Source organism: Neovison vison, chromosome 12 (genome assembly GCF_020171115.1).
Source record: "Neovison vison isolate M4711 chromosome 12, ASM_NN_V1, whole genome shotgun sequence".
Classification (NCBI taxonomy): domain Eukaryota; kingdom Metazoa; phylum Chordata; class Mammalia; order Carnivora; family Mustelidae; genus Neogale; species Neogale vison.
The window spans coordinates 24,512,693-24,538,666 of NC_058102.1; the positions used below are offsets into that span (position 1 = coordinate 24,512,693).

At 37.2% G+C, this 25,974-nt stretch overlaps 1 protein-coding gene across 1 annotated transcript in view; it reads left to right on the top strand.

The window, feature by feature from the left end:
- Positions 1-206: 206 nt before the first annotated feature.
- The window catches only part of CDK17 (cyclin dependent kinase 17), a 112,819-nt gene continuing 87,051 nt past the window's right edge, over positions 207-25,974 (top strand). Inside the window, exon 1 of the mRNA XM_044227876.1 lies at positions 207-276. The gene's annotated coding sequence lies outside the window, so the exon portion shown is untranslated. The remainder of the gene's footprint in view (positions 277-25,974) is intronic.

A 25,974-nucleotide genomic window follows, 5' to 3' on the forward strand; every position in this document is an offset into this window, starting at 1 on the left:
GGCTCCTCCGAGGGGATTAGTGGGCTGCCCGCACGGCTCGGCGGCCCGGGAGCCATGTTGTCCGGGGGGCTTGGCAACGCGTGAGGGACCCGCGGCCCCTCCCGAAGGCTCCGGACCCTAGGCGAGAGCCGGAAGGCGGCTGCGGAGGCCTGCGCCTCGGAGGCGCCTTGGGTCCGCCAGCCGCTGGGACCCGGACCTGCATCCGGTCGCCGCGGGCGTCGGCGGAGCCGCTCACCCTCAGCGCCTCGCCTCGCGACGCGGCCCCCGCACTTGCTGGTGAGTTGGCGGCTGGCGACCGCGCGGGACTGTCCGGCGGACCCTGAGCCAAGGGGGCGGGAGGGTGCTTGGGACGGAGGGCTGGGGCGGGCGCCGGAGGCTCAGGCCCGGCCGGGAAGTTGAGAGAGGGAGGCGCGGCCATGGGAGCTCGCGAGTGCCTGTCGTCCCTCTGGTCCAGCGCGGACCCGGGTTGCCGAGGCATTTCCGGGGGTGGGGTGGGGTGGGGTGGGGTGGGGTATCCCGCGGGCTCCTTCGCGGGAGGCGCCTGCAGTCGCCGCCACCCCCGGTGCGTGCTGCCCATTTGGTCTCCGGGGGAGGCCGGTCTCCCCGTGAGGCCCGGGAGGGAAGAGGCAGAAAGTCCCCCGAGACACAAAGATTCCCCTCGGCGGGGGAGGAGCCGCAGGCACGGGCGGCTGAGGGGAAGGAAGGGCGCGAGTCCGCGGGAGGTGGGCGAGGAGGCGGTGGCGGCCGCGGCGCGTCCTGCTCCTTGGAGACACCGGGAGTGTGAGCGGGTGGCGAGCGCGGAGGAGGAGGAGGAGCTCTCGCGTGGGGCGCCGGCCGAGACAAAGATCACCGCAGCCTCCCGCTGGCGGGTCACACCCCTGAGTGTGCTGGTCAAGGGCTGAGGTGGAGGGAGTGTGGGAAACCCAAAGAACCGATGGGGAGGAGGAAGATGGGGACCTGCCAAGGATTGTCCTCTCCGATGCAGTTGCTTTTCTCAGCATTTTTGTGCCCAACGCTTTTGCTCCCCAACTCAGCTGGATAGCTCCAGATTCCCTGCCTCCTGTCACCCCCTCACTGCCACATTGACTCCCTTGTGGTTTTCCTTTCATTCTCCCCCCTACTTTTCACCCACTCGTTTTCGGGTAAGCGGTATTTTGCCTTCAGCTTGGGGGAACGTTTGCTAATGACAGGATGCCTGAGCTTGTTCTGACCCTGAACTGCCTTGAACTCCTCTCTCTTCCTCCCACCCTTTCCTTTCTGGGATCTCTCAGTGTCACATGGCCACTAACAATTAGCTTTTCTTCAAAAATGGCAAAAGCAAAGCTGCAATCCGTGGCGCTCCTTCTTTATATTGATTCGTCCACTAAAGACACTTCGTTGGTTATGCTTTATCACCTCTTAGCCAATCTTTCTAGGTAACAAAAGTGGCAAATTTTGTTTCGAGTTTTGGCTCTTCCTAGGGTCAGCAGTGTGTTCCTGGCAGCCAGACCTTCTGTCACTTATCAGGAAATGCTCGACTTACAGACAGTTCTTTCCTCAAACTTTGCGGATTCTTTCTTGAGTCTTTGTTGCGGGATTTCTTTTAAAAGGCGCTTGTGTAAGGTCAGAGTAACAAATACGAGTTACTGTATTTTAGACTTGTTAACCACTGAGCAGCAGAAAATGAATGGGATTTTAAGATCTTTGATGCCTTGAGTCAACAAAAGCCTCCGTTGAAGCTAGAAATAAGGTTCAGACTAAAATTTTAAGAAAAAAATTGGCTAGCAGTAGTATCATTGGTTTTTTGTTGTTGTTAATGAAGTCATATCAGTCTTTGTAATTCTAACATCTGCATACTTCCATAAACAATGGCTGTAACAAAAGAAAAATGGCTATAATTGAGGAATAGGCTTTTTATGACAGAGAATTTTGGAGTATAAAAACGTTATTCTTTTATCTGGTGAACTGTCTCACCACCCAGAAATACTGGGTGGACTTTGAATGCTGGACTTCAAGGAAAATAGTTAAGTCTTTGAATTTAAGCTATTTTAAAATATATTTCTTACCCCGAAAATAGACATTGAATTATGAATGGAAAGAAATTAAAAGTGCAGCCTGTCTGATATAGCGAAGTTACTATTGATTCCATTCTAAGAACCGTCATATCTTGCTGCCATTAAAAATGTTGATGCTGTAAAGATTGTGAAAGGGATTTTAGTCTAGGGACAAGCCTCCGAATTGTGGAACTCCCTCCCCCCACCCACACCACTTCTCAGGTATCTTTGTGAAATTAACACGTCATATCATTAGTAATCAGTGTTTTATATAAGTTATCAAATGGCCAGAATGAAGAAGGTACATTGTTTTTTTTTTCCTACATATTTATTAGTATTTAATTAGATTATTGAAGTTTAATTCTTGGAAGGAAGTCCAGAAAGTTACCGAAGATTTCTGGGTGGTGAGATCTGTGGATGAATAAAAATACGGTTCTGTATTTTCTAAATTTTTACTTTCATTTTGCAATCAGAAAAAAAAGTATGAAATATGAATACTTGTTAATAACCTAATTTTCCTATTACTAGAAGAAGCTTCTATAAAATAATTTATTTTCATCCTTGAAACTAATAAAGTCACTTGCAGGTGTTAGTTATTTGAAATGTGCAGGTTGTTAGATGTGCTCTGGTTACCTGAAGGGAGAAAGATAGTCAGGAAAGATGAAATTGGAATAATTGATTCAGTGTATGGTAGTGATCCAATATATGGTGGTAGCTTTGTACACTGGTAATCTTGTTCTAATAAGTCATTGGTTTTACAAAAAATAGAAAAAATAAATTTTATTTTCTGTAGTGCAGAATAGTTGTTGACTAAACAGATATTAATGTATATAGTTTTCAGATACTGCTCCAGTCTTGTGATTATGGAGGAAAGAGATGGCATATAAAATAATTTACTCTATTGAGGCTTTTGTTTTTCCCATTATTTTCAGCAATATTTTTCTCCTTTCTCTTTATTTGTGAAATAGTACTAAACAACTACAACTCTTGTGAATAGTAGAAATTATAATGGCAACTGAGAAAGATGTTCATAAGTGAAGATGATTTCCTTTAATATTAGGAAAAATTATCTGTGAACACAAAATTTTTCCCTGGTGTTTTCTTGGTTATTGTCTAATAGTGCTGAATCTTTATAAGACATTACATTTTGGTCTTTATTACTGTTCTCTTATCTTTATAAAAATTGCAGTATGATGTCATGGCGCCTTTTTTTTTTTTAATAGCTTTTATACTTCCATGGAGGATAATTACTTAGCGAATGTGTTGCTGTGTTGTAGAAAAAGGAAATTATATGTTAAATTCAGTTTATAAAAATATTCATTGGAGTATTTTATCTATTTTAAAAATTGTCTCCTTTATATAATGTGAAGAAAGATTAGTTTTGGGTTCTTTGAATTTTGAATGTGTAATTTTTGCTTAAATTTTTAAATGGGAAACTTACTTAAAATATACTTTATAAATCGATTATGGCATTGTGTGTTTTAAATGACAGATAAAATAATAGGTTTATGGCCTTTAAAATTAAACTTTATGTAGTATTTATGAGATTAAAAAATTGCCCAAATAGGAAACTTGATATAGTTGACTGGCATTCAACCTACAGTCTTGGCAATTTCTTGGAACTGGTGGCGGCGGTGGCGGGGTGGGGGTAGGGGGAGAGGACCTTTTTAAAAAATTTTTGTGAGATATTTACAATATTAAGCCAAGAATTCTTACTGTCATTAGTGGATTCTTTGTCATTATTTTGTTCCCAACCTTTTTAGTTGACAGTCTTTAATATCTGCAAAATTTGACCTGGGAAGAGTAATTGCCAGGGGCCAGGAAATCGTATTGAATATATCTGAGTGTGGCTTACCTTTCATGGCCTGTTTCCTCTCTGATAGCCAACTCGGAAAACCAATAAATACCTACCAATAACTCTAATGGGGGTTGCCACCTATAAATAATAATTCTGCAGTAACATAATACTGTTTGTGAGGAGGTAGATTTACAAATCCATGGCATATTGGGATGAATGAAAATTATCTTGCTTCCCAAAGTCTCCTTTTGAAATTATTTTTTGATATAAACATGTGAAAGAAATTAAACTTAACTTCTTTTGCTAGGTACCATGCCAGGTGTTAATTTGTTAAATCCCCATAGTAAACCCATCCTATATGAGTACTGTGCCTGTTTTTCAAATAAAGACACAGATGCATTAGATTAATTGTCTCTTCGGTTCTACCTCTGTGGTGAAGCTGAGGTTTCAGTTCCAGTGTTCAAACCACTTTATTACAATGTTTCCATGGGGATGTGATGTTAAAAAGTTCTTTTTAAGTGTCTACTGTAGCAAGAACTAAAGTGGTAAATTAAAAAGCTCATCAAAATTTGATTTAAATTCCATTGAATTAATTTCACTACACAGAAAAAAATTGATCTAAACAAAATGTATAAGAGGACATATTTATAGCTCAAAATGAATTAAAGGTACTAAAATGATACTGAAAATGTTTGTAGATTTATTTTTAATCACGGATTTATCAGTTAGTTGTTGAGCACAAAGTAAAATGAATATAGGTACTGAAAAACAAAAATAATTATATTGCATATTTACTCTCATTTTTACTTTTATGTTTACTTACTGATTTTGATTTTATATATTTTAATTTTAATTATAATTTTAAAATTAATTATAAATAAATTTTAATTATAATTTTAAAATTAGTTTGCATTACGCATATGCCACAAAAAAGACAGTCCAGATGCATGCTGCGTAGGTTGCTTCAGTATTAGGTAAGAATTTTGTCTTAAGGTAGATAAAATTTCTGTCTGTTTGTGTACACATATAATTACCTATTGGTTTTTGGCTTGGGTATTGTTTAAGGAGAGCATAAATTTTGATCTTGTGTTTTTAATTTCCATATCTTGTGTATTTTCTTTCTACATTTTCTAATCCAGACCATTTCTTTCCTAGCTACCTCCCAGATATTGCCTCTTAATTTTTTATTGATAGGTAGCTGTATATCACCAAAAATGGAAATATTAGATTATATTACACATTTTTGGCAATAAGTTTTTACACTGAAAGCCAACCCTTATAATGAAAATATTGCAAGTTAGTATTGTTGATATATATCCTATTTCTTTCTTTTTTTTTTTTTTTTAAAGATTTTATTTATTTATTTGACAGAGAGAGATCACAAGTAGGCAGAGAGGCAGGCAGAGAGAGAGGAGGAAGCAGGCTCCCCGCTGAGCAGAGAGCCCGATGCGGGACTCGATCCCAGGACCCCGAGATCATGACCTGAGCCGAAGGCAGTGGCTTAACCCACTGAGCCACCCAGGCGCCCGATATATATCCTATTTCTTACTCCATTTGAAGAATAGAAAATGTTATTGACTTGACCTAAAAGTAGTCTGTTAAAGTGGAAAAAAAAAGATTTGCTTTGGTCTGTTGTCATAAAAGTTAATTGTCAGTATTTTTTTTTTCTAAGATTTTATTTATTTATTTGACAGAGATCACAAGTAGGCAGAGAGGCAGGCAGGGAGAGAAGGGGAAGGAAGCAGGCTCCCTGCCTATCAGAGAGCCCGTTGTGGGGCTCAGTCCCAGGACCCTGAGATCATGACCTGAGCCGAAGGCAGAGGCTTACCCCACTGAGCCACCCAGGCGCTCTGTTTCTTTAGCTTATTTAGCATAAGCTGTATACCCAACATGGGTCTGGAACTCAACAACCATGAGCTCGAGTCACATATTCTGTACCAACTGATCCATCCTTGTGTCCCTTGTCAGCCTTAAAATAACATATCCTTGTTTCTTTTTATGCACTTGTTAGTGTAAATACTTCAAGAATACTCTAAATTTTATATGCATATTTGTAAACAGTAGGGAAAGGACCCAAGAATAATTTCACTATATTCTGGGTTAGTTATTAACTCATTTTGGTCTTTTCAAACATATATTTAGTCCTTCTGTTCTTATAATTGATGGTTAATATTTGTTAATAGTGTGAGTTAATGTTAAAGGTTGGTAAAAATTAATATTTATGAAAAATCAGGTAACAACGTTGAAGCTCTTATTACTCCAAATTTAGAGGCATTATCCTTTAAGTTATCTAATATTTAAAAAAAATAAGCTAATATATACTTTTAAGTATTATGTTAAAATAAATCTTTTTCGTAATTCCAGATTTTAATTAATTAATTTTTTAAAGGTTTTATTTATTTATCTGGTAGAGAGAAATACAGCAAGAGAGGGCATACAAGCAGGGGGAGTGAGAGAGAGAGAAGCAGGGTTCTTGCTGAGCAGGGATCTCAACATGGGGCTTGATCCCAGGACCCTGGGATCATGACCTGAGCTGAAGGCATATGCTTAACGACAGAGTGACCCAGGTGCCACCATAATTCCAGATTTTGATGTTTTATTGTATTGCTATTTCTGGTGGGAAGGAAGCCTTTTGTCAATTTTTGAAAAATTTTGGATTCCTTGAGTAGACTTTAGCCCCTTGAACCAGTCTTAATGAAAAAAAAAATTTTTTTTTTGAAAGAGTGAGGAGGGAGAGAGGTTGAGGGGGGTGGTGCTGAGGGAGAGGGAGAGAGCAAATCCCAAGCAGGGTCCATGCTCATCACAGAGCCCTAGGAGTCCCACGTGGGGCTCCATCCCACCACCCTGAGATCACAACCTGAGTCGAAATCAAAAGTCCATTGCTTAACAGACTGAGCCACCCAGGCACCCTTTATTTATTTATTTATTTTTAATTTTTTAATATTTTTATTAACATATAATGTATTATTAGTCCCAGGGGTACAGGTCTGGGACTAATAATAGTCCCAGGTTTACACACTTTACAGCACTCACCTTCCCCAGTGTCTATAACCCAGGTTTACACACTTTACAGCACTCACCTTCCCCAGTGTTATAACCCAGCCACCCTCTCCCTGGCCCCCTCCCCCTGGCAACCCTCAGTTTGTTTTGTGAGATTAAGGGTCTCTTGTGGTTTGTCTCCCTCCCGGTCCCATCTTGTTCCACTCCCTTCCTACCCTCCCCGGGCTTCCACATTGCCTCTCAGCTTCCTCGTAACAGGGAGATCATATGATAATTGTCTTTCTCTGATTGACTTACTTCGCTAAGCATCATACCCTCTAGTTCCATCCATGTCATCGCAAATGGCAAGATTTCATTTCTTTTGATGACTGCATAGTTTTCCATTGTGTGTGTATATATATATATATATATATATATATATGCCACATCTTTATCCATTCATCTATTGATGGACATCTAGGTTCTTTCCGTAGTTTGGCTATTGTGGACATTTGGGTGCATGTGCCCCTTTGGATCACTACATTTGTATCTTTAGGGTAAATACCCAGTAGTGTGATTACTGGGTCATAGGGTAGCTCTATTTTCAACTTTTTGAGGAACCTCCATGCTGTTTTCCAGAGTGGGTGCACCAGCTTGCATTTCCACCAACAGTGTAGGAGGGTTCCCCTTTCTCTGCATCCTTGCCAGCATCTGTCATTTCCTGACTTGTTAATTTTAGCCATTCTGACTGGTGTGAGGTGGTATCTCTTTGTGGTAATTTTCCTGATCAGGCACCCTTTATTGAAACATTTTTAAGAAATTATCCTTTATGATTTCATTATATGTAATACATTTTGTTTTTTCAATTCAGCGGTATGTATAATCAGTATTTTAAAGCATTTGTTGTGACCTAGGCATTGTGCTAGTCAGTTGTATATGGTATACAATGAGGTGGTATTGTGAGGTAGTATTGTAACATGGGAAATACCAGCAACTAATTGAATGTTCTGTTCTTGGCCCTGTTCTCAGGTTTTACATGTTTCCTGGGCGATCTTATCTATATTTAGTGCTTTTTTTCTTACTACCTATATGTTGAGGATTTCCACATCTTTTCTTCTAATCCAGACCTTTTCCTTCCTAGCTACTTCCCAGATACTGCCTCTTAGTGCTCCTTTACCAGAACTGAACTTTTTTTTTTAACCCATGCCTCTATTCTCAGCCAACACTAATGCTCCACATGAGCCTAGTTATTAAAGCCAAAACCTTTGGCAGATTATTTTTTCTATTCTCTCCTCCCCTTAGTCCAGTCACACCAAATTTTTTAAATTTTATTTCCTAAATATCTTTTAGATTTATCTTTTCCTGTTGTTACTTTCATATGTTGGGTTTTGGAATGCTTTATCTGAATTATGATGTCTAATTTTGCCCGTTTTAATCTAGCAGTTACTCATTTTTTTTTCCATTTATATGTATGTCTTTTTATCCTTCCTTTCCTTCCTTCTGTCTGTCTGTCCATCCGTGTATCCATGTCTGAAGTGCACTTGCCTATGTTTTACTAGCATTTTTTTTTTTTTGTTAAGATTTTATTTATTTATTTGACAGGCAGAGATCACAAGCAGGCAGAGAGAGAGGAGGAAGCAGGCTCCCCGCCAAGCAGAGAGCCCGACGTGGGGCTCGATCCCAGGACCCTGGGATCATGACCCGAGCCGAAGGCAGAGGATTTAACCACTGAGCCACCATATGGTCTGTGCTAGGAGATAAAGATGGGGGAACTGGTGTATCGGTGTTACAGTGCTGGGACACTTGAGAGAAATTCTCATTTTTGAGGACAAATGTCACTTCCTTTGAAGTCATTTTTTTTTTTTTTGAAGTCATCTTTGATCTACTCTGGTGGAGTTATGATTCTGCTGTAGCATTTATGTTTATCATAGTACTTAACACATTGTTTGTAAGTAATTATTTAGAAATTTCTCATCTTTCTGGTTGGCTTTGTGCTCCAAAGGGACCATGCTTTGTTGGGATTCCCTCCAAATTAGGTATTGCATAATTGGATGAGGAAGTGATGGGATTAGGAACTGGCAAATTAGGGTCAGATTAGTCCTCATGTTGAAAGAATCTAGAATCAAGAATCGAGAATCAGTTCTGATACAAGAAAATAAAAAGTCATCAAAAGTTTGGGTATTGTTACATGTAGGTGGTATTTGTGTGTGAGCAATCTGGAAGCAGACTTAGAGGGTAGTAACTTCTCATTAGTGGGCCTTTTTAATTTCATGTAAATTGTGCTAACTTGTTATCTTAGACAAATTGGAAATATAAAATTACAGTATTTATATGTAAATAAAATGCCTATTTCAAAAGATCTGAAAACTGGTCAATATCAAATAAAATTTGGTTTAGCTGATAAAAATGAAATTGAGCTCTTTAGCTATGTATAGTACTAGAGTTAAATGCATTTACTGAAGCAAAGTACAAAATTGCACTCAGAAGGATAGAACAGTGCATTTACTGTCATCTCTTTTACCCTGATAGTTTATGTATACAGTTGGCCAGGAATTTTGTTTTCATTCGGATTATTGTAATTTAAAAAACTGTTTTATGGTCTACTTATGATTTAAAAACATTTTACTGATTCTTTAAAATTTTACCTCTGTTACAGTTGTTTTATTGTAAGAATTAGATTTATTTTAGAAATCAGAGATTAAGGCTTGATGACATCCTGCGATGTGACATTTAAAAATGAATTTTTAATAATTTGTAAGACTGTGCTTTTCATATTTCTCAACTTATGTGGTCTTAAAACATTAAAACATTCCATATCCACTACATTTTCATGATCATGATTTAAATACTGACGTTTTATCATTTTAGTAACAGTGGAGTCATACCTCTTTTGCAGTAGATTTTTTTGCTCATAAATCTTTTTTTAATTAAAACAATTTTTTTAAAGTAAGCTCTAATGCCCACAGTAGGGCTGAGGTCAAGAGTTGCATACTCTCCTGACCAGGAGCCCCTGTCCATAAATTCTTGAGCATAGGTTTTCCCCTTCTTTCTGCAGATATTCTTATTTCATTTCTGTTCTCCTATAATCCCTTTTCTTCCCAAGAAACTATAAAATGGTTGACACATTTTTTATTTTATGTAGAATTTTTTGGAAAAAAAATCTGAATTCTTATTTTTATTGTATAAAGTTAGAATTGGTTATATGTGTTGTTGTTTTTATTTTTTCATAAAGAAACTACTTCCATTGTAACTAATAACCATGTGATCTTGAGCTAGTTACTTAAACTCTTAAGGGTCAGTTTCTTCTATAAAATTGGGAAGTGGCAGAACCTTCTTCAGGGGGTTGTGGGAATTAAATGATATGTAAAAAGCACTTTGCAAAGAACCTTGCAGTTAGCACTCCCAAGTAGCAATTTTTTTAAATATTACTCTTTGATATAATAGGAAGAATTATTGGTAATGGCACTAGACGTGTTTTGCTGATTATCCCTTCAAGTTGATTTCTTCAGGTTAAATAAGTGATTCACAAGGACAGTTGAATCAAAATCATCTCTTTGACTTTTAAAACTATATGTACCTATTGGATTTTCTCATACACCTGCCTTCTCCCACCTAATTTGAGAATCAGTGTTACTAATCAGAGTGTGTTGCATGCTTTAGGTACGTTGTGGGGAGGATACTGTAGACTACTGGACCAAATAATGTAGGATATTCATTGTTGTTTTTTATCTAATGCCCATTAGGAATAATGGCTATTACAGTCTTCCTGATAAGCATATTAATAAGCTTTTTCTTAGGACCAACCAAATTTTTCTTGTAACTGTTTGCCCTGTGTCCCTTCTTCAAACCTATGCTATTCTGCTTGTTTGACATCTTAACAGTCTAGACAGTATTTGTTTTTCTTGTTGATGACTTTTATGTGTGACTCAGGTATTCTGAAGTCAGAATAACTGGTCATATAGCTTATCCATCAAACAAAGAAAATGGTTTTGCTTTTTTTGTGTGTGTGTGATGATGTTTGCTTGGGTGTATACTTTTTTTTTTTTTTAAGATTTTATTTATTTTATTTGACAGACAAAGATTACAAGTAGGCATAGAGGCAGGCAGAGAGAGAGAGGAGGAAGCAGGCTCCCTGCTGAGCAGAGAGCCCGATGCGGGGCTCGATCCCAGGGAGCATGACCTGAGACGAAGGCAGAGGCTTTAACCCACTGAGCCACCCAGGCGCCCCAGATGTATAGTATTTATTGTTTTAGGTTTTTATTATCTTATGTTCTTCTAGGTCAATGGCCTTAACTTGAACTTCAGAAGCACTCTTGTGATTTAAAAAAATAAACAAAAAAGACTAGATGCCTCTGTGTGTGTGTGTGTGTGTGTGTTGTAATATCTGAAGCTCTGTTCCAGAACAACTGAAGTGGAATCTCTGAGCTTGGTTTTTAAAATGTTAAAGGCAGTGTTTAGAAACACTGTTTCAAGATTTGGCACAGTGTTAAAGGGAGCAACCACTCATATATAAATTAAAGTGGGCAAAGTGATTAAAACTTTATATCATTGCATCTTATTTTTTTCTCTTTTTATTCTTTTTTGAATTTTGTAGTTTTATCATGTTTTGGAGGATTTCCTTATGTATAAAAGTCTTATCTTCCAGTTATTTTATTTATATTTTATCTTTTTGGTGAGTATCTTTTTGTTTTAGTTTTGTTAAAAGGTAAACTGAGGCATGTTAAAATTTTTCAGAGTTTAATGAGCATATACGTTGACTAAATTGTGGAGCATCAAGCCAAAGGTTTTTAACCTGTCCACCTAGGGTGGGTGGGAAAGGGAGGAGGTTTTTTTAGAGAAGACAGAAAAACAAAGGGAATTATTTGATTGGTGATAGTTTAAGCAGTTGCCTTATTTGGAAAGCCTAGAGGGCTGTTTGTGATTGGTTGTTCTTAAGTTTCATTTTCTCAGATTCTTGTGCAGTGACTCTGGCTTAGGTTTTGGTTTGCTTACCTAGGGTACCAAGGCATTGGACTCACTTTAGTCTAATGGCCTTATTTAATTACTTTAACAGCTTGAGTGTCTTTACTGCTTTCTATCTGGATTTTATTTGTGAGAGAGGGAGAGACAAGAGAGAGCACAAGCAGGGACAGGGCAGAGGGAGAGGGAAAATCAGATCCCCACTGAGCAGGGAGCCCAACATGGGGCTCCATCCCAGGACCCTGGGTTCGTGATCTGAGCTGAAGGCAGATGCTTAACTGACTGAGCCACTCAGGTGCCCCTCAATTACTATGTTTTTAAAAATTATTTGTTAAATTCAAGAACATAATAATGTAGAAAGTAGGGCATAATCTTAATTTCTAGCAGTGGTTAATCATCTTCAAATATTCCCTTTGTCTTTTTTCATATGTAGAGTTTAATATATTTTTTTTCTTCCTAAAGGTCGTTTTATTGTAAAACCATAAATACAACACTGACATGAAATCATTTAAGTAACTGATCCTCTCTAACCATTAAAAGGATGTCTTTTTGCCTTGGCATCAACCAACTGGGAAATAATGTTGCAAGAATTCGGGGGATGGGGGGTGAATTCTGGGCCAGGGCATTTGGCGATTTAAGGAACCAAGTGGAACCTTCCTCTTCTTCCTGGGAATGTCCCACTTTTGAACAAGAACAGACAGGTAAAAATAACAACATTTAAACAGCTCAGTTTTAAATTTTATTATAGAGTTTAATATTTTTGTTTAAGATCCTTTTTAAAAGTTTTTTTAAGTTCCCAAATAATTCTTATGGCTGTCATTTTCGGTGGTTATAGCAATCTATTAAAAGAAGTTTCACTGTTTCATAGTGGTTGGTAATTAACATACTACTTTTCATTTTTCATTATTTTAAATTGTGCTGGGACAGGCTATAGCATGTGACCACATCATCCTTTCACCCTCATTTTACATTTCCTTAGGGTAGCTAGATACTCAGAAGTGAAATTCTCACATCAAACCTGTGAACCTTTTCAGGTAATGCTTGTTGTGGCAGTGCCACTAGTAAGTAATGTGCCACATCTATTTAGGAGGTAATGATTGCCATTCCCTGAACATTGACAGCTCCAATTTTCATTATTTTGTGATACCATTTTTTAAAATATCGTATTGCTATGTATACTTTTTTCCCCCTTAATTTGAAATAATTTGTTTTGGTTGTCCATCTGTTCTTATTCTAGCTTCAGCTTATTTATCACTGCTATGTAATATGTCTTAATATCTGGTATGGCAAAACAGTTTTTCCTCTAAATAATTTTGATATTCTATATCTATTTTTATTCTACTTTTACTTATTTTTAAACAGCAGGCAAAAAAGATGTAGAATAGGTGTCTCCATTTTTTTCTTTCAAGCTGGTCTCCAACTATAAAACTTAATCCTAGATATGTCAGTACATCTGTAAGAGTTGCATCAGGAATCAGGGTAGACTTCCATATCCTCATTGTCCAGGTTCTACCATGTAAAGAGCATCTCAGTAAAAATTAGGTAACCTATGATTTTATCCATTTATTCATGCTGTCACCAAAGATGGACTTAACAGTTGTCCTTTTTTTTTTCTTTTAAAGATTTATGATTTATTTATTTGAGAGTGTGCACAAGGGAGAAGGAGGGAGAATCTCAGACTCCCTGCTGAGCACAGAACCCAATTCGAGGCTCAGTCTCACAACCCTTAGACTATGACCTGAGCTGAAATCAGGAGTTGGACACTTAATTGACTCTGCCACCCAGGCATCCCAACAGTTGTCCTGAAGAGAAGGGAGGAATGAGATTCAGCCAATGGTGTTAGGTAGATTTCTTGGAGGAGATGATGCTAAATTTAATTAGCTTTAGCCCTTCCTAGGATAAAAGCAGTATATAAAAAGGAGGTAGGAAAAAAGATTTTACATTTTTTTTTAAGATTTTATTTATTTATTTGACAGAGAGAGATTACAAGTAGGCAGAGAGGCAGGCAGAGAGAGAGAGGAGAAAGCAGGCTCCCCGCTGAGCAGAGAGCCCAATGCGGGACTCTATCCCAGGACCCTGAGATCATGACCTGAGGCCGAAGGCAGCGGCTTAACCCACTGAGCCACCCAGGTGCCCAAGATTTTACAATCTTTTAAAATAATTATTATTCTCCTCCAGCCTATTAAATATTTGCATGTAGTAGAAATAGAGAAATAAAGGTTGCATGTGGAGGCTGTGGTAGATGAGATAAAAAATGCAGCTATACCAGTAAGAAGCTTGGATTTTACTCGTCTATAGAATTGAGCTGTTGAGCAGTTTTTAGGCAGAATGTACTCTTTTCTACATTGAAGTCACCGGGAAAGTTCCTGAACAGCTACAAATGAGCTACTTCTGGGTGTTGAACGGACAACCTTTTGTGATGTGTTGATCTTTCAGAGGCAGCTTCAAGGGATTGCTTTCCTACTTTGGGAATGCTAAAAGGAGCTATTTGAACTTTTTTTTTTTTTTTTCCTGGTCTGGTTCATTTCAGAGACAATTACTGTCTCTTAGGAGCATTTAGAAATGTGTATTTGCAAGCCAGCCATTTTTATCTTCCAGTGTTAGAAATTGGTTTCACCATTTTGTCAGAGAAATAGATAAAAATAGTAAGTTTATGACAATGAACTTGAAATAATCCTTTTATTTAACTATAAATGTTAACATTCTAATGAAGGATACAAATATTAATTGTGCCTCCACAAATGATTATTTATTTAGTTCTTTAGACCTTACCTCTGTGCTACTATAGGTAACCATGTAACACTATCCATTCAGTTAATTCAGTTAAGTTTATATACAGGTACAGAGAATAGGCTAATTTTAGCAGCTGCAGTGTTTCAGTACTTTAAAGTCAACTAAATTTGACTTTACAGCTGATCTTGAACCTCACATACCTGACTGCACTGGTCCACTTATACACCTTGTTTTTGGTGGGCGGAAGGTACAGTACTGATTTGATTCTCAAGATTTTTTCAGTAACACTTTCTTTTTTCTAGCTTCCTTTATTGTAAGAATACAGCGTATTCTATATATGTGTATATATATAGAGAGAGAGTATATAATATGTGTGTTGAGTCTTTTTGTTATTGGTAAGGCTTCCAGTAAATGCAGGCTATTAGTAATTAAGTTTTGGGGGGATCAAAAATTAAATACAGGTGTTGGACCACACAGGAGTCAGTGCCCCAACCCCTGCATTGTTCATGGGTCAGCTGTACTTCCATTTTACTAATGCATACAAAGAATTTTTGATACATAATTGTTCCCAAGTTGGAGGTACCTTTTCTCATTGTATTTACTCTTCACAAATGATTATCTCTCTGCCCCATTCCTTTCTTAATTTGAACTCTTCAAATCCTTCCATTTCTGTAGGCATTGAATATTTTTTAAAAAATTAAACTTGATTTTTCTGAATAGGTGATATGATGAACTTAAAACCATGTAGAGAGAGACAGAGAAGTCTTTTTTCCCTTTTGCTTTCTCCAGACTCTCTTTCCTCCCATACTTTTTATAGGTAGACATTTCCTTTTGTATCCTGTTTTGACTTCCAGTGTGTTTTTTGCAAATATAAACAGATACATGTATATTTTATTTTGGAGATTTTTTTTTCAGTGTCTACTTAAAGATCTTCCTTCCTTTATTTGTTTTTTTAAAAGATTTTATTTATTTATTTGACAGAGAGACACAGCGAGAGAGGGAGTACAAGCAAGGGGAGTGGGAGAGGGAGAAGCAGGCTTCCTGCTGAGCAGGGAGCACAACATGGGTCTCGATCCCAGGATGCTGGGATCATGACCTGAGCCGAAGGCAGAGGCTTAACCCACTGAGCTACCCAAGCATCCCTATCTTCTTTTATTTTTAATAGCTGAATTTTACTTCTGTGGATATATGGTAGTTAAGTCACAGTCCTTTATGGACACTTGGGTTCTTTCTTATCTTTTGCTATTACAATAGCAAATGAATAATATACATACACATTTTGTACTTACATAAGCAAATAAATGATTTAGATTCTAAGAACAAGGATCAATCAAGTGATAAATACATCTGTACACATTTCCTTGCTCTGCCGGCTGGGAGGCCTAGAAGAAAATGACACTCCGGTAGCAGTGAGCACAGCTAGTACCCAGATCTTGGTTTCTGATATTAACAGTATTAGTAACTCCCATAAAGGAACCAGAACTCTGGAAAAATGGCTGATTCTAGGACTGGGACAGGAAATAAATGTTTAATAATGCTGAAAAATTAGGAAGTATTCTAACAAAAACAATGCATAGAATAAATAGGTATGTGAAGGGCACACAGGAGCAAACTCAAAGAACTCCCAAGGGCTAATAATAGAATAATTTGAGGAACAAAATAAAATAGAATTTTAAAATTGGATTATAATTCAATTGTAAAATAATATCCATAAGTCCCCAATACTGATATAAATAAATAACTGGGAAAGAATAGACAGATCTCCTGTGCAGAGGAATTCTACATAATTTATGTAGCTACTCAGCCTTCAAAGAGGCACAACAACTTTTTAAGAGTGGAAACAACACTCCTTAAGAGTGGAAAACTATGGAAAAGAGTAACTTGACATGGGGAAAAACCTGACAAACATGACCTTGGCTATGTCACCAAGGTTAAATACTTAAACATACAGTATTAATACTATAAACCAAATGTATCCCATCAAAATTCATATGTTGAAACCTGGTCCCTAATGGGATGGTATTTGGAGGTGGGCCCTTTGGGAGGGGGTTACATCAGGATGTCATGGATTTAATGCCGTTATAAGAGACCCCAGAGAGGTACTTCACACCTCACTTTTTCTGCCATGTGAGGACTCAATGAGGAGATGACAATCTGTGAACGAGGAAGTGGGCTTTTAGAAGACACTGACTCTGCAGGGGCCTTGATCTTGCACTTCCCCGCCTCCCAGAACTGTGAGAAATAAATTTCTGTTGCTTGTGAGCCACCCTGTCTAAGGTATTTTGTTATAGCAGCCTGAACAGACTAACGTTTAACATCAACAATCATAAATCATGTTGATAATATGATGTGGTGGCAAATGCATTTGACTTCTAATGTGGTCTTCCCCCAAAAAACATAATCCCCATCTAATCATTAGAAAAACATGAGGTAAGTTCTAATCAAGGGATATTCTACAAAATACCTGAACAGTACTTCTTAGAACTATCAAGGTCATCTGAAACAGGGGAAGTCTGAGAAACTGTCACAGCCAAGAGGAGCTTAAGACATGAGAGTACAATAAAGTAAAATCTAAATAGAATGGATCATAATGCATCAGTTTTGGTTCATTAATTGTGACAGTTATTACATAGTAATATAAGATCTTAATCGCACAATCTAGGTGTTTGGTGTAGAGGAACTGTGTGTACTGTCTTTGCAATTTTCCTGTAAATCTAAAACTATTTTTCTAAAAAAGATGGATGCTTCTGCAATTCTCTTAGGTATAGCCATATTGCCATTATGTACCTAAATGTTTGAGAGGCTTGTTTTCCCGCCCTCACCAGCTGAATGTGTTGTCGGACTTTTGGAATTTAGCCCATTTGATAGATTAGACCTGGTGTAACTGAGACTTCTGTATTTCTCTCATTATGAATTATGGTGAGTCTTATCTTGTATGTTTAATGGACATTTTTACTTTATTCTCCCTTCTGTGAACTCTCACGTTCTTTATTTCTCTATTAGGTTTGGGCCCTTTTCTTCTTGGTTTCAGGAGTTCTTTATAGAGACATTATAGAGAGCCCTTTTTGTAATAATGGGTTGCAAAAAACACTTTTAAATTTTTTACAGTGTTTCTTATGCAAAAGTTTTCCTTTTTTATATGGAGATACTATGTTTTCTTTAATGTTTCTGGACTTTGAGACATAGTTAGAAAAGTCTTGACCACTCCAAGATTATAAAAGTGTTATGTTCTCTTCCAGTACTTGTGGATTCCGTTCTTACATTTAGATCTTAATACTCGAATCCTTCAGTTCCTCCCAAGCATTGAGGCATTCTGAATGCTTAACTTTCTTTCAAATTACTCTCGTGTAAGCATCCTTGTGGGCTTATAGGTGCTTTAAATGATTTATAGTAAAGGAAATGTTTATACATTTTACTCTTGGTGGATTAAAAAGTCTCAACTCTGTGGAAAATGTATTAAGCATTTCATTGTGTCTTAATTCCATATCATGGTTTAAAAATAATTTTACAGTAATGAAAATTCCTTTAAGTTTCTTTTTACTGTTAAATTGTAGTAAATTTAGCAGGTTTTTTTCTTCTGCTGATTATTAGTGTTGTGAATTATTCATGTTCAGTTTATTCCCCATCCTGTTTCTCCTAAGATTTCTGCTTCAGTTATTAAACCTGTCTGTGATTTACCTTCTATTGTCCTCAGAACTTCTTACTGTTTTGTGGCTGCTCTGATAGTAATCTCTTTATTTGGTATTATTTAGAAATTTTATTTGTGGGCCAAATACTTCTTTTAACTCATTAAGAAAATGGAACCAGTAGTGTCAGCAGATGCTGCCTAATGTAGGATGATAATTTCTTATGCCCTTTTATAAAGGTATTCATATTTTCCTCACATTAGTTGTGATGACACTAGTATTGCTGAACTGAATTTTCAGATATTTGGGAAACTCTGGTAGTACTGTGGAATGTTGACTTAGAAAATAGCACCAGAAACTACCTGGTGAGTTTATTGCATAAAGGGGAGAACTACCAACAGAGTTGGTAGGATCTGCTAGGGCAAGGGAAGGGTATGTGAATAAAAAGAATAGCAAAGTATGAAGGGAGAGCAAAGTTGGGGTATTTATTGAGGATTTGGAGTCTTTAAGACAGCTATCTCAGTGCAGGAGCTGATTGATTAGAATTGGGATCACAATGTAATAATTTAGGATTGATACAGCAAAACAAGGGTTTTGAGGTGAGATTTTCGAAGTATCTTGGAAAGTGAACAGTCATTTGCTGCTATTTATTAAAAAGTTGAATAGTCTGCTGTTGGTTTATATGGGATTTTGGGGAAGTTCCTGAAATGAACAATGAAGTTATTTGCAACTCTTATCTGCCTGGACAAGAGTTTCCTGGAATAGTAAAGTCACGTTGTCCAGGACAACTGAATAGTGATGTTAATGTAGACTGTAAAGTCTGGGTTTAGGTGGTTTCAGTTCGCACTGCCCATTCAGAACTACAATAAACTTGAAAATGTAATTATAAAAAGGATGATTCTTAGGAACAGCTACTCACTGTATTTTCGTGGTGAGAGGTTTGACATTGTATGATTTCCCTTAAAGAATGAGGCTTAACTTTGATAATTAAGGTGTCTGAGATACCTAAATGGCAGTAGGATACAGGATTCTGCAGCTAAGAAAAGAGCTATGAAAGGATCAAAGATAGAAATTTGGAAGTTACTGTTTATATTGAATCCATGTACCAAGATAAGTTTGCCTGATGAGGAAGTATAGAGTGAGAAGAAAAAGACTTTGGCTTTAAAAGTTCTATTGCCTAATAATTCTATGTGGTTGTGTGTGTGTATGCACGCACATGTGTGTGCAAACCTGTAACGGAGTGGCTGGAGAGGTTGGAAGAAAACCAGGATATAGTAATGTGATTTCTGGAGATGTGGCTGAAAACTAGCAGGGTCAGAACACAAAGGCCTTACATGTCTAGGTGGAGAAAGATGTATTGACCTAGCGATGAATTTTCACTTGGTAGTTCTGTGCTTGTACAAAATACAGACTATTCACAGAACTAGTCAGTTTATCATGACATTCTTTACATAAGAATTGCCTAATGGGAAATTCTGTTTGCAGGGTAGTTTTTTGAAATTGAGAATATTTCCTTAGAAATAATTTTACTAACTTGCTCCCACATTACCCGGTAAAAGTTAATCTCTCATTTTGACTGTGAGGAAAGGTCAGCCTGCAATTTTTATTGACAGTACATATATTTGGTGTTAATACTTTGGGAGTGAATAGTGGAAGAAGTAACATTTGTTGAATGCCTACATTATGCCAGGCATAGTCCATACATTCTGATTTATATCTCTCACCTTTTTGAGGTAGTTTATTTTCTTCTCCACAGAGGGAATAACTGAGGTTGGATTTCTCAGTGTCATAATTCTAACTTTCCCCAGTGTCTATAAGAAGGAGTCAGGATTTGAATGGAGTTAGGCTTAGTCTCAATTTTTGCTGAACCAAATGGTCTTCCTGTATGCTGTAAACCCTTGGTCAACCAGTGCTGTGGTTGTATGTAATTCACATTTCACCAGATGTTAATTAAATGTAGGAATATGTTACCTTTCAGCTTTTGAGGAACAAGATTGAACGGGTATTAAGTAATAGTGAAGCAAAGAAGAAAGAATCTAGGCCCATATACTCATCTTTGATTAATTAGAATCTTTTATTAACTATAAATCTCTTTAATTCCTTTTAAGGGAGCTGTTCAGGTTCAAGAACAGTATCCTGTTTTTTGTTGTTGTTGTTTTTGTTTTTTAAAGATTTTATTTATTTATTTGACAGAGATAATGAGTAGGCAGAGAGGCAGGCAGAGAGAGGAGGAAGCAGGCTCCCCACCAAGCAGAGAGCCCATGCAGGGCTCTATCCCAGGACCCTGGGATCATGACCTGAGCCGAAGGCAGAGGCTTTAACCCACTGAGCCACCCAGGCGCCCCTTGTTCTTGTTTTTTGAACAGTATCCTATTTAACAGAATTCTGGTTAATGCAGACATTACTGTATTTTTTTTTAAGTATTTTTCTCTATCCTCATAGGAAATCTTTTTTTAAAAAGTCATTATTCTTAATGGGTATGCACATTTTGTCCTCTTTTCTCTTCATTTCATCTTAGTCTAATTTAGCACTTCATAGAAACAAAAATTACCAAAAAGTTGGAGTGCTGGCATTTTTAACATCTTGCCAGCTGTTGGCAAGGAAACTTGGTCACTGTCCAGTAGGATTTGTCTTATAAAAGCTTTAATAAAGAGCTAGCTTTTAAAAAATGTGATAAACTGTCATTGTGTCATCAGTGATGGAGTAGCACATTCAGTTCAGTTATGTTTTGGTGAGAAAACTTAGAAGTTGCCTACATGCCTTTTTTTTTTTTTTTTTTTAAAACATTAAGAGTAAATTCATATTTACCTTGTGCCGGGCATGGCTAAGAACATTCTCAGTGAACCTATGAATATTTACAAAGTGGGAGATTTTGTGAGATTTGAGCTTTGAAAATCTGTAGAAGATAATACATAATTATTTTGTGGTAATTGAAGAATGTATCGTGAATAGAATTAATTAGCTATTTTTGAAGGGAATTAAAGTTTCATTCTTATTGTACCTATATGAATATGACCTTTTAAATATCTAAATATTTTTATCTTTTTCTATTAAAACAAGGTCCCATAATGCTTTTTAAATTTCTTACTGTTGGAGGGGCGCCTGGGTGGCTCAGTGGGTTAAGCTGCTGCCTTTGGCTCAGGTCATGATCTCAGGGTCCTGGGATTGAGTCCCGCGTCGGGCTCTCTGCTCAGCAGGGAGCCTGCTTCCCTCTCTCTCTCTGCCTGCCTCTCCGTCTACTTGTGATTTCTCTCTGTCAAATAAATAAATAAAATCTTTAAAAAAAAAATTTCTTACTGTTGGAGTTAGGAGGTGTTTAAAAAAGTGAATGACTAGCTGAACCTCACAGGGTATATTTACATTAGTGGGGTCATCATGTATCTCCATGTGGTAAAGTCTGATCTTTTCACTTTCCTGAACAGTTCATTTTGAGGTGACGTGGGACTGTAAAATCCTTAATATGCTTAAGGGTAAAGTATAGCATTAATTTAGAAAAATGCAATGAGAAATAATCTTGCTTGATATAACCAGTTTTGGGGGGATAAGGAGTGATAGGATGGGGGTGGGGGGGACACAAAGATTTAAAAAAAATATTTCTGTCTTTAAGGAGTTTATAGTATGGTGAAACCCAGAAACTTTACATTTATATAACCCACTTAATTCTAGTGAGTAAATCAGTTTAGAAGACCAGATTTAAGATTTGATGATTGGTAGAAAATGTCCTTAGAGCAGCAGCTTTTTTTTTTTTCCTGTTTTAATCCAGGTGTGTTTTATTAATTTATTTTTTATGTTTTTGGGTTTTAAGGTTTTATTTAAATTCCAGGTAGTTAACATACAGTGTTATATTAATTTCAAGTGTACAATATACCTCCCAGTGCTCATCACCACAAGTGCACTCCTTATTCTGCTTCATCTATTTAACCCATCCCCCTACCTCTTTCCCCTCTGGTGACCATCAGTTTGTTCTCTGTAGTTGAGTCTGTTTCTTGATTTGTCTTTCTTTTTTTCGCTTTGCTGATTTGTTTTCTTTCTTAAATTCCACATGTGAATGAAATATATCTTTATCTGGCTGACTTGTTTGACTAGGCATTATACTCTCTAGCCCCATTCATCTTTTTGCAATTGGCAAGATTTCATTCTTTTTTATGGCTGAATAATATTCCATTATATATATGGAACCATTATATATATGTATATCACTTCTTTATATTATACATATATGTTAGTGGATACTTGGGCTGCTTCCATAATTTGACTATTGTTAAGAATGCTGCTGTAAAAATACAGGTGCACGTATCCCTTTGATTTAGTATTTTTGTGTTCTTTGAGTAAATACCCAGTAGTGCAATTCTTGGGTTATAGGGTAGTCCTATTTTTAACTTTTTGAGGAATCTTCATACTGTTTTCCACAGTGGCTGCATCAGTTTGCATCCCCATCAACAGGGCAGAGGTTTCCTTTTTCTCCACATCCTGGCCAACACATTGTTTCTTGTGTTGATTTGAGCTATTCTGACAGGTGGGAGGTGATATCTCATTGTAGGTTTCATTTGCAGTTCTCTCATGGTAGTGATGATGAACATCTTTTCATGAGTCTGTAGACCATCTGTAATGTCTTCTTTGGAGAAATATTTATTTATTTCTTCTGCCCATTCTTTCTCTCTCTCTTTTTTAAGATTTATTTATTCTAGAGAGAGCACATGAGCAGGGGAAGAGGCAGAGAGAGAGAATACCTAAGCAGACTCCCACTGAGCATGGAGCCGGACACGGGGCTGTATCCCATGATCCGGGTGATCCTGGTGAGATCAGGACCTGAGCTAAAACCAAGTCAGATGCTCAACTGACTGGGCCACCCAGGCATCTTCTGCCCATTTGCTAATTGGATTTTTTGGGTTTTGGGTGTCGAGCTTTTTAAGTTCTTCATATAGTTTGGATATTCACTCTTTATTGTATATGTCATTTGCAAATATCTTCTCCCAAATCATAGGTTACCTTTTGGTTTTGCTGAGTGTTTTCTTTGCTGTGCAGAAGCTTTTTAATTTCAGGTAGTCCCAATAGTTTATCTTTGCGTTTATTTCCCTTGTCTCAGGAGACATACCTAGAAAAATACTGCCTTGGCCTGTGTTGAAGAAGTTACTGCCTGTGTTCTTTTCTAGGATTTTTACGGTTTCAGGTCTCATATTTAGGCCTTTAATCCATTTTGAATTTATTTTTGTGTGTGGTGCAAGAAAGTGGGCCTGTTGCTTTCTTTTGCATGTTGCTGTTTGGTTTTCCCAACATCATTTGTTGAAGATGTCTTATTCCCATTGGATATTCTTTCCTGCTTTGTCAAGGTTAGTTGACCATATAATTGTGGGTTCATTTCTGGGTTTTCTGTTCTGTTCTGTTGATCTGTGTGTCCATTTTTGTGCCAGTACCATACTGTTTTGATTACTGCAGGTTTGAATAGGACTTCAAGTCCAGAATTGTGATGCCTCCAGCTTTGCTTTTCTTTTTCAAGATTGTTTGGCTATTTGGTCTTTTGTGGTTTCATACAAATTTTAGAATTATTTGTTCTACTTCTGTGAAAAAATGCTGTTGGTATTTTGATAGGGTTTGCATTAAATGTGGAGATACTTTGGGGACTATAGACATTTTAATGATACTTGTTCTTCCAGTCTTTGAGCATGGAATGTTTGCATTTATTTGTATCAACTTCAGTTTCTTTCATCAGTGTTTTATAGTTTTGAGAGTACAGGTCTTTCACCTTTTTGGTTGGGTTTATTCCTAGGTATCTTAGTATTTTTGATACAGTTGTAAATGAGATTGTTTTGATTTCTCTTTCTGCTGCTTCATTATTAATGTATAGAAGTGCAACAGATATCTGTACATTTGTTATGTATTCTGGAGCTTTACTTAGTTTATCAGTTCTAGCAGTTTTTTGGTGGGGTCTTCGGGGTTCTCCTTATATGGTATCATGTCATCTGCAAATAGTGAAAGTTTTGCTTCTTCTTTACCTATTTGGAAGTCTTTTATTTCTCTTTGTTGTCTGATTGATGTGGCTAGGAATTCCAGTACTATGTTGAATCCAGGTGATGGGGAGTAGACATCCCCGTCTTATTCCTGACTGTAGAGGAAGAAGCTCTCAGTGTTTTTTTCTCATTTAGGTTGATCTTAGTTGTGGGTTTTTCATATGAGGCCTTTATTATGTAGAATTATGTTTCCTCTAAAACTATTTTGTTGAGTTTTGTTTTTGTTTTTTTGTTTTTTTAATCATGAATGGGTGTTGTACTTTGTTAAATGTTTTTTCTGCATCTGTTGAAATGATCTATGGTGCTTATCCTTTCTCTCTCTTTTTTAAGATTTTATTTATTTATTTAATTAAAGATTTTTATTTATTTATTTATTTGACAGAGAGAGATCACAAGTAGGCAGAGAGGCAGGCAGAGAGAGAGGAAGAAGTAGGCTCCCTGCTGAGCAGAGGGCCCAGTGCGGGCCTCAATCCCACGACCCTGAGATCATGACCTGAGCCGAGGGCAGAGGCTTTAACCCGCTGAGCCACCCAGGCGCCCCTTAGATTTTATTTTTAAGTAATGTATACACCAGATATGGGGCTCAAACTTATCAAGATGAGTTGCACACTCCACCTACTGGACTAGCCAGGCACCCTTCTTTCTCATATTGATGATATGTCACATTGATAAGTTGTGGAGATTGAACCACCTTTACAAACCAGGAATAAAGCCCACTTGATTGTGGGGAATGATTTTTATAAGGTATTGTTGGATCTGGTTTGCTAGTATTTTGTTGAGTATTTTTGCATCTGAGTTCATCTGGGATTTTGTTCTGCGGTTCTCTTTTGCGGTGGTGTCTTTATCTGATTTTGGTACCATGGTAGTGCTGGCCTCTTAGAATCAATTTTCTATTCCTTCCTCCCCCCCCCCCCCTTTGTCTTCCATTTCATTAACAAGAGGAAGCCTTCTTAGACTTCAGCTGCAGACTTTTTAGATCCCACCAGCCAGGAATGGAACCTATAACCATTCTCTAGATAGGAAAGGCATGGCTGTGATAATAAGTGCCTGGTATTTTCAGCTTCCTTTTTTTTTTTCTTTTTAATAATTTTTGATTTTTTAAATTAACATATAATGTTCTAGTTTTTGGAATAGTATGAGAAGACTAGGCATACTCTTCTTTAAATGTTTACTAGAATTTGCCTGTGAAGCCGTCTGGTGTTGGACTTTGTTGGGAGGTTTTTTTGATTATTGTTTCAATTTCTTTGCTGAGAATTGGTCTGTTCAGATTTTGTATTTCTTCTTGTTTAAGTTTTGGTAGTTTATATGTTTCTATGAATTACCTATCTTCTCTAGGTTGTCCAGTATGTTGGCATGTAGTTTTTTTTTTTTAATAATTCCCTTGTAATTATATTTCTTTGGTGTTGGTTGTTCTCTCTCATTTGTGATTTTATTTATTGGAGTCATTCCTCTTTTTTTCCCTTCATAAATCTGTTTAGAGGTTTATCAGTTATATTGGTTTTTTTTTTTTTTCAAAGTAGCAGTTCCTGATTTCATTGATCTGTTTTTTTTTTTTTTTTAAGTTTCTATACTATTTATTTCTGCTCTAATCTTGTTTATTTCCTTTGTACAGCTGGGTTTTGGTTGGTTCTTTTTCTAGCTCTATTAGGTGTAAAGTTTGATATTTTTCTTGCTTCTTGAGGTAGGTCTGTATTGCTATAAACGTCTCTCTTAGAACTGCTTTTGCTGCATCCCAAAAGTTTTGGACCATTGTGTTCTCATTTTCATTTGTTCCCTTGTACTTTATTTCTTTTATTTTCTGGTTGACCCACTCATTGCTTGGTAGCATGTTTTCTTTC